The sequence below is a fragment of the Lactuca sativa genome, chromosome 9 (genome assembly GCF_002870075.4).
Source record: "Lactuca sativa cultivar Salinas chromosome 9, Lsat_Salinas_v11, whole genome shotgun sequence".
Classification (NCBI taxonomy): domain Eukaryota; kingdom Viridiplantae; phylum Streptophyta; class Magnoliopsida; order Asterales; family Asteraceae; genus Lactuca; species Lactuca sativa.
In genome coordinates this window covers 167,759,041-167,765,903 of record NC_056631.2, presented here as the reverse complement: position 1 = coordinate 167,765,903, position 6,863 = coordinate 167,759,041, and the positions used below count along the sequence as shown (strand labels likewise).

The 6,863-nt window shown below is 34.0% G+C and overlaps 1 pseudogene; it reads left to right on the top strand.

Annotated features, from left to right (window-relative positions):
* Positions 1-3,835: 3,835 nt before the first annotated feature.
* LOC111912686 (dynamin-related protein 4C-like) lies at positions 3,836-6,225 on the top strand (annotated as a pseudogene).
* Positions 6,226-6,863: the final 638 nt, after the last annotated feature.

The following is a 6,863-nucleotide window of genomic DNA, read 5'->3' as shown; positions in this document are numbered from 1 at the left end:
CAACACCATCTCCTAGTCAACGACACTAATTAGTTAAAGCATTGTCGTGGATGTCTTATACAAATAAAAATATCATTGCTTGGTTGCACTAATGGGCAACAAAAGGAAGCATGGTCAAATCCTTAAGGATAGAGACTAATGGTCAATGCCTCTTTGTGTAAGGTGCACACTAGTCATATATATATATATATATATATATATATATATATATATATATATATATATATATATATATATATATATATATATAAATTAATAGCAAAAATAATAGTGAAAAAAATAAAGTAAACTCAATAATAAAAAGCGAATTCAGTTCTACGACTTTCCTAGTCATGCAATCAACCCAGACATCTGGTTATTTAAGATGCGTTTTTGTCTAAGCTGGTATTGAAACCTACTAACAAGCTCTAGTATGTTCTCTTTTACCTAGTTAATTAACCAAAACAAGCTCTTCAGTTAATCCTAACTTTTTACTAACCTAATTAAATAAGCTTTTAACTAAGTTAGTTAGAAAAGCAGGATTAGGATATGTGTAAAATTCTTAGCAATATTCAATACTTCTCACAACCTCAGAAACGTTAAAATATGAAATTTCAGTTTATAAAAGAGTCAAATCCTAACATGAAACTGATATATTACTTGTTACCAGTTTATCAAAACAATTACATATTTCAAAAACTGATTAACTAGATTGATTTCATCCTAAGTTCTGTGATCGGGCTAAAAAGAACTAAAATCAAACATTCATTAACTGCAAAATTGAAATAACTAAATAGAATCACAAATAAAAAACCAAGTCTAATGATCAACTACATAAAAAGTACTAATCTTGCAGAACTGAAATCAAGGGTTCAACAATACATAGCTAAAATTTGATCTAGAACAACAAAAAGAGAAATTAAACGACTAAACAAAATAAACTAATTGAATGAGATTATTCATAACCTTCATATCTTTAGGAATTGATGAAAAAGTGCAGAAGTCGCCTCCAAAATTCGTCGCTTGTCATCTGGGAACAGCTAGGGTTTAAACTGATCAGATAGGGAGTATTTATACACAAGTCAACAACATCAGGAGCGATTTTTTCGAAAACTTGATACTGTTTTAGGGAGAAACACAATCATGTTTATGGCCCAAACTCCCGAAATCTTCGTTTAATGAAGTACGTTGCTATATATATTTAACAAAACTCAAAAAGAAGATCGTGTTTTACAGTGAAGCACGATCATGTAAACATTACGAGGTCCAAAAAATTGACTTTTGGCTTGCAAATTTTGCGAATGTGAAGCATGATCACATGTCCAAAAACACCATTGTATAAAATTAAAAATGCGTGTTTCGAACACAAACTCTTCAGTTTCAGCAAATCTAACCAAGGTTCCAGCTTCCTCATGTATTTTAGCTCCATCAAGCTCCAATATGCATCCAGGCTACTTCCAAATTACTGCTCCACTCGAAATATCTAAAAACGACATTAAAACATGAGTAGTATGAGAATTTTGATGAAATATATGAGTTGAACATTATTTAAACTAATGCGGATGAAAAATAGTAAAATATAATGCAAAACACTAATAAAAACTATTATAAAAGATGTATAAAATGACATCTAACAAACACCCAAAATGCTTATCAACAGTGCAATAAAATAAAATAATAGAATAAAAACACCTTACCTTGTATACATCTTCCTCGAAAGGATAGATAAGCTCACAAAGTTTGAAGTTCCCATTCTTAGTGATGAAGATTCGTACGATATATCTAAAAATAATAGAGGGTTCTAACCTTACTTTTTCTCTTCATGGATCCATCAACCCCCTTATAGTTATGTTTCCATTAATGCCCTAAATTTATAAAACCTAGAGGACAACAAACCAACAACCAAAAATAAATTGAGACAAAATATAGGACTAAGAAAATGGAAATAGAAAGCATACCTGATGCATCTTGCTTCTGAGTTGAGGTATGTGTATGTGTGTGTGTGTTTTCTCGTTTAGGCAGTGGAGAGAAAAAAGAGGCAGTGATAAGGGTGGTTTCAAAGGAACCAAAAGTGGCTGATGGGTTGATGAAGGTGGTAAGAGGCAACGACATTGATGGTAATAGTGGGCATCTAGGGTTTCTCTAGAGAAAGGATGAAAGAAACTTAATTTCAAAGTTTAAATGCACAATTAATTTGCATATCAATTCGAGGAATTGAACACCAGATATGCAAGATTTAGGGAGAAGAAAGTAACTTCCAAGAATAGGGTACATCAAATAAGCAGGAAAGCAAGAACAATAAAAGGACATGCGTAATTTTTAGAAGAAAAGTGAAAAAATTGAAAACTATAAAAGAAAATAATAAATAACATATTTAGTATTATTTTATAAGAGCATCCACAATGTATAGTTCAATGATAGAGTTGAATGAGGATTCAATGAATTACTCTACTATTCTGGGTGTCATGTTGGCATTCAATGGATATGTAGTTTAAAAGTCATTGAACTCTTCAACGGGAAAAAAAACATTTTAACTATTCAAAATATATTTCATTGAACTTTATAAAGTTTAATATATTGTACGAAAATTAATGTAGAATTGTATAAAAAATAAAATGATAATGTTTCAATCCATTAAATTGTAATAAATTTTAGGGATGAACATCGAAACTGGGTATTCGCTTTCGAAACCGAAGCCGCCTTGGAACTACCGGTTCTAGAACTAGAACCTTCCGATTCCGGTTCTCTGTATTTCAGAACCGCTACACACTGAATATCTGTCGGAACCGATATATATATATATATATATATATATATATATATATATATATATATATATATATATATATATATATATATATATATATATATATATATATATATATATATATATATATATAAGGTTGGATCAAGTGAAGACTCAAAAAATAAGTAAGGAGTGTGGGGACAAATCTTTGCCGCACGATTTAAAAAATAAAAGGTGAAAATTTGATTTTATTTATCGTCAATGTACGAGATGATATGACGTTTTTGTAATTATGTTCAAGATTTTGATATTTCGAGCAAAGGTTAATTGTTTGCAGGTTGATATGTGTGTGTGTTATTTAGACCGGTTTAAAATATATTGGTTCGATTTTACTCTTTGTTGGTTAGAATTGATTTGATTTCGATTGAACTAAATTGCGGTTTTATTGACAAAAGTTAATAAAACTGATGTAGCCGGGTTACCTGCTACCGGCAGGTTCCGAGATTGGTTTTCTAAAAATTTAAGAACTGTTTTAAATCGGTTTCAGTTTTAAATTTTAGGAACCGTCGGTTCTGATTCCGTTTTCTTCAAATGAGACGAGTATTCACCTATGTCATCATTTATAAATTTAATACTGCCGTTAACTGGATAAAAGATACATTATGATAAAATCCATTTTAAAACAAGATGAAAACAAAACAAAACCAAAAAATAAAATATGAAAGAACTGAAAATCAAACCGAATTTCAATCTATTCCGATTCCTACTCGACGCTAGTTAACACGTCCTTTAAATCCAGGCCTGACAATCGTGTCTTGTTCGGGTTGGCGTGTCGTGGGTTGGCGGGTCAAAATATGTCAACCCAAACACGACCCATTTAAATATACAGGTCGGGTTGGCGGGTCACAGGTTGGCGGATTTGGAACATAAACTCATATATGACCCGCCAACCCAAATCCATTTATTTCGTATCGTGTCACGTGTCGTGTCGAAAATTGTTAGCCCTATTTAAATCACTTACTTTCGAAATAAACATTATAGTTAATTCTTTTAAGTAAAGATAATTTCAAAGGTTTTTTTTTTATTTAAAAAAAAAAAGGAAATTGAAAATCTTCAGATATGATTCTTTCTGATTCAAAAGGTTTACTTTTCCTATAAAGCCTGAGAACGATTTGATATTCTAAACACGTACACGATTCCTCCCAGTAACTGTACTTTCTCCTCTCTTCCTCTACTTTCAGTCCCGGCAGCAATGGCGGAAAAGAGCAACACCATGGTTCCAGTTTACAACAGCACCAAAACAACCAACGGCGGTGAGGTAATACTTCTTCCTTTTACCGAAGATCACAAACCGCAGTTTCCGCCCATCGTTTCATCTTACAACGATAAAATACGTCCCATTCTTGATGCCGTCGACAAGCTCCGTCGTCTCAAAGTCACCCAAGAAGGCATCCCTCTTCCAGCCATCGTCGTTGTTGGTGACCAGTCCTCCGGCAAGTCCAGCGTTCTAGAGTCGCTTGCCGGCATAAGTTTACCGCGTGGACAGAACATCTGTACAAACCTCTTATCATGAGGCTTCAAAACCATCCAGATCCTGTCCCAGAACTCCTTCTGGAGTATCAGAAAAAATCGGTTACGATCATGGAAGAAAGCCAGATTTCGGATGCCATCGATAAGGCCACCGTGGAGATAGCCGGAGATAATAAAGGGATATCAAATGTACCCTTAACTTTAGTCGTCAAGAAGAATGGTGTTCCAAATCTCACCATGATTGATTTGCCCGGAATAGCTCGGGTTGCTGTGGGTGATCAACCGGAAAACATTTACGAACAGATTTCAGGTATTTCGTTTATTATAAGTATTATAAATCTATGCAGACTAGAAAAAATACATGTGCTTTATAATTACTTTTTGAATGTTTCAGATATGATAATGGAGCACATCAAGCCTGAAGAGAGTATCATTTTGAATGTTCTTGCTGCAAATGTTGATTTTGCAACCTGTGAATCTATTTGCATGTCACGACGTGTTGACAGCACCGGACAACGAACTTTAGCCGTGGTAACCAAATCCGATCAGTCGCCGGAGGGCTTACTTGAGAAGGTAACGTCAAATGATGTCAACATCGGACTTGGCTATATCTGTGTGAGAAACCGGATCAAAGATGAAACCTATGAAGAGGCTCGAATGCAAGAAGCCACACTCTTTCAAACTCACCCATTGTTGTCTAAGATGGACAAGTCCATTATAGGTATTCCTGTATTGGCACGTAGACTTATGGAAATACAATCAATGATCATATCAAAGTGTTTGCCGGACATTGTTAAGAAGATCAATGAGAGACTTAATGCTTCGGTTTTGGAACTCAACAAGCTACCCCGGATTCTTACTAGTATTCCCGATGCAATGGCTGCTTTTATGCAAATCGTTGGGTCCTTAAAAGAAACGTTTCAAAAGATCTTGATTCGAGGAGAGCTTGAGTATGATGATAAAGAAATGCATTGTAATGCTCGATTGGCTGAAATGTTGGATGAGTTTACAAAAGAACTCCACAAAAGTGACAAAATTTCTGAAAATTTTCTTGTTGAGGAGATGTTGGTTTTGGAGGAAGCAAATGGGATTCGGTTGCCTTTTTTTCTCTCGAACTCGGCTTTTCAGTATTTGCTAAAGAAGAAAGTGAACGATGTCTCTGATTTGCCCATTAGTTTCTTAAACAAAGTATGGGGCTATCTTGAGATTGTTTGTGCTAGAGTCTTGATGGATCATTGTGGGAATCATCCACAACTTCTTCCTTCCATAAAGAAAGCATCTTTGAATGTGATGTTAAGAATGAAGGAGAAGTTGGTGGAAAGGGTTTTTGAGATGATTGAAATGGAAAAAGTAACAGATTACACTTGTGACCCCAATTTCATAGCTTCTTGGAACATGTTAATGGGCAGATTGATGATTTTTTGAGGGCAATCACCAATCGTTATTCATTTTCAATGGAAGGTTGTGGTTCTATTGGCATCACACATCTAGTAAATGTTCCAGCAACCAAAAGAGATCAAGCTTTCGACTTGAAAATGAGGATGATGGCTTACTGGAAGATTGTTTTGGGAAGAATGGTGGATTGGATAGCTCTTGAGCTTCGGTTTGTGATACAAAAAATGGTGAACAGTGAGTTGGAAAAGGAGATTGTAAATGAGGTGATGGTGCGTGGGGGTGGTATGGAGAAGATGCTGGATGAACCGACTTCGGTGGCCTCAGAGAGGGAGAGGCTCCAAAAGAGTATCGGTTTGCTCCAGGAGTCAAAACAAATAATCCAGCAAGTCATGGATGGTATTTGAATGATAGCTGATTAAAGCTTAATTACGGCAACTAATCATTTTGTTGCCATGTTTGATATTTAGCTGATTAGGGTTTTATTATCGGATTTTAGGTATTAAGCGTTTTGATTGCATGTGGTAAATGGATTGTTGTATCTTTTTAGTAAATGGATCGTTGTATCTTTATGGTTATGTATGTGTTTTTGGTATGTTTGAACTTAGTATCAAGGTTAATGCTTAAATGATCTTTGTTCTCGTGTGTTCCATCAGTACTTATATATTCTTTTTAAGAACATAAAATATAATAAAATTTTATAGAAACATTTATTGAAAACAACTAGCAAAAAGCTTTCGACTCTATTAAAAACGAAGTAGGAAGAAGCCAACTATTAGTACATGCAATTATATTTGGTTCTTTTAAATCAGTTAGATATTAGGCCAAGGATTTTTAAACTTACCTCATCAAGAAGCAAGTGAGGAAAACGGATTAGTGGTGACAAAATCAAAAAGACAATTCTCCAAAACTAGTTGTGTACCCTGTTGGATCTAGAGTATGGAAATAGAATCGAAAATATATTCCTGAAAAAATAGGATCAATTCTTAGGGGTTTGTTTTTCCTTTTAAAATCAGTTTTTTGGTTTTAACTTTTTAAAAAAGTTAAAAAACAAGTGAAAAAGTTATTTGGCAAGTGTAAAAGGATTTTTATAACCAATTTTTACCAAAGCATAAAAACTAGCATTTACAAAATACATACTTGACTTTTTGTATATTTTTGAACTTTTGAGGCCGTAAAAGCAAAAGAAATCCCAAATACTTTTTAAACATCTTTT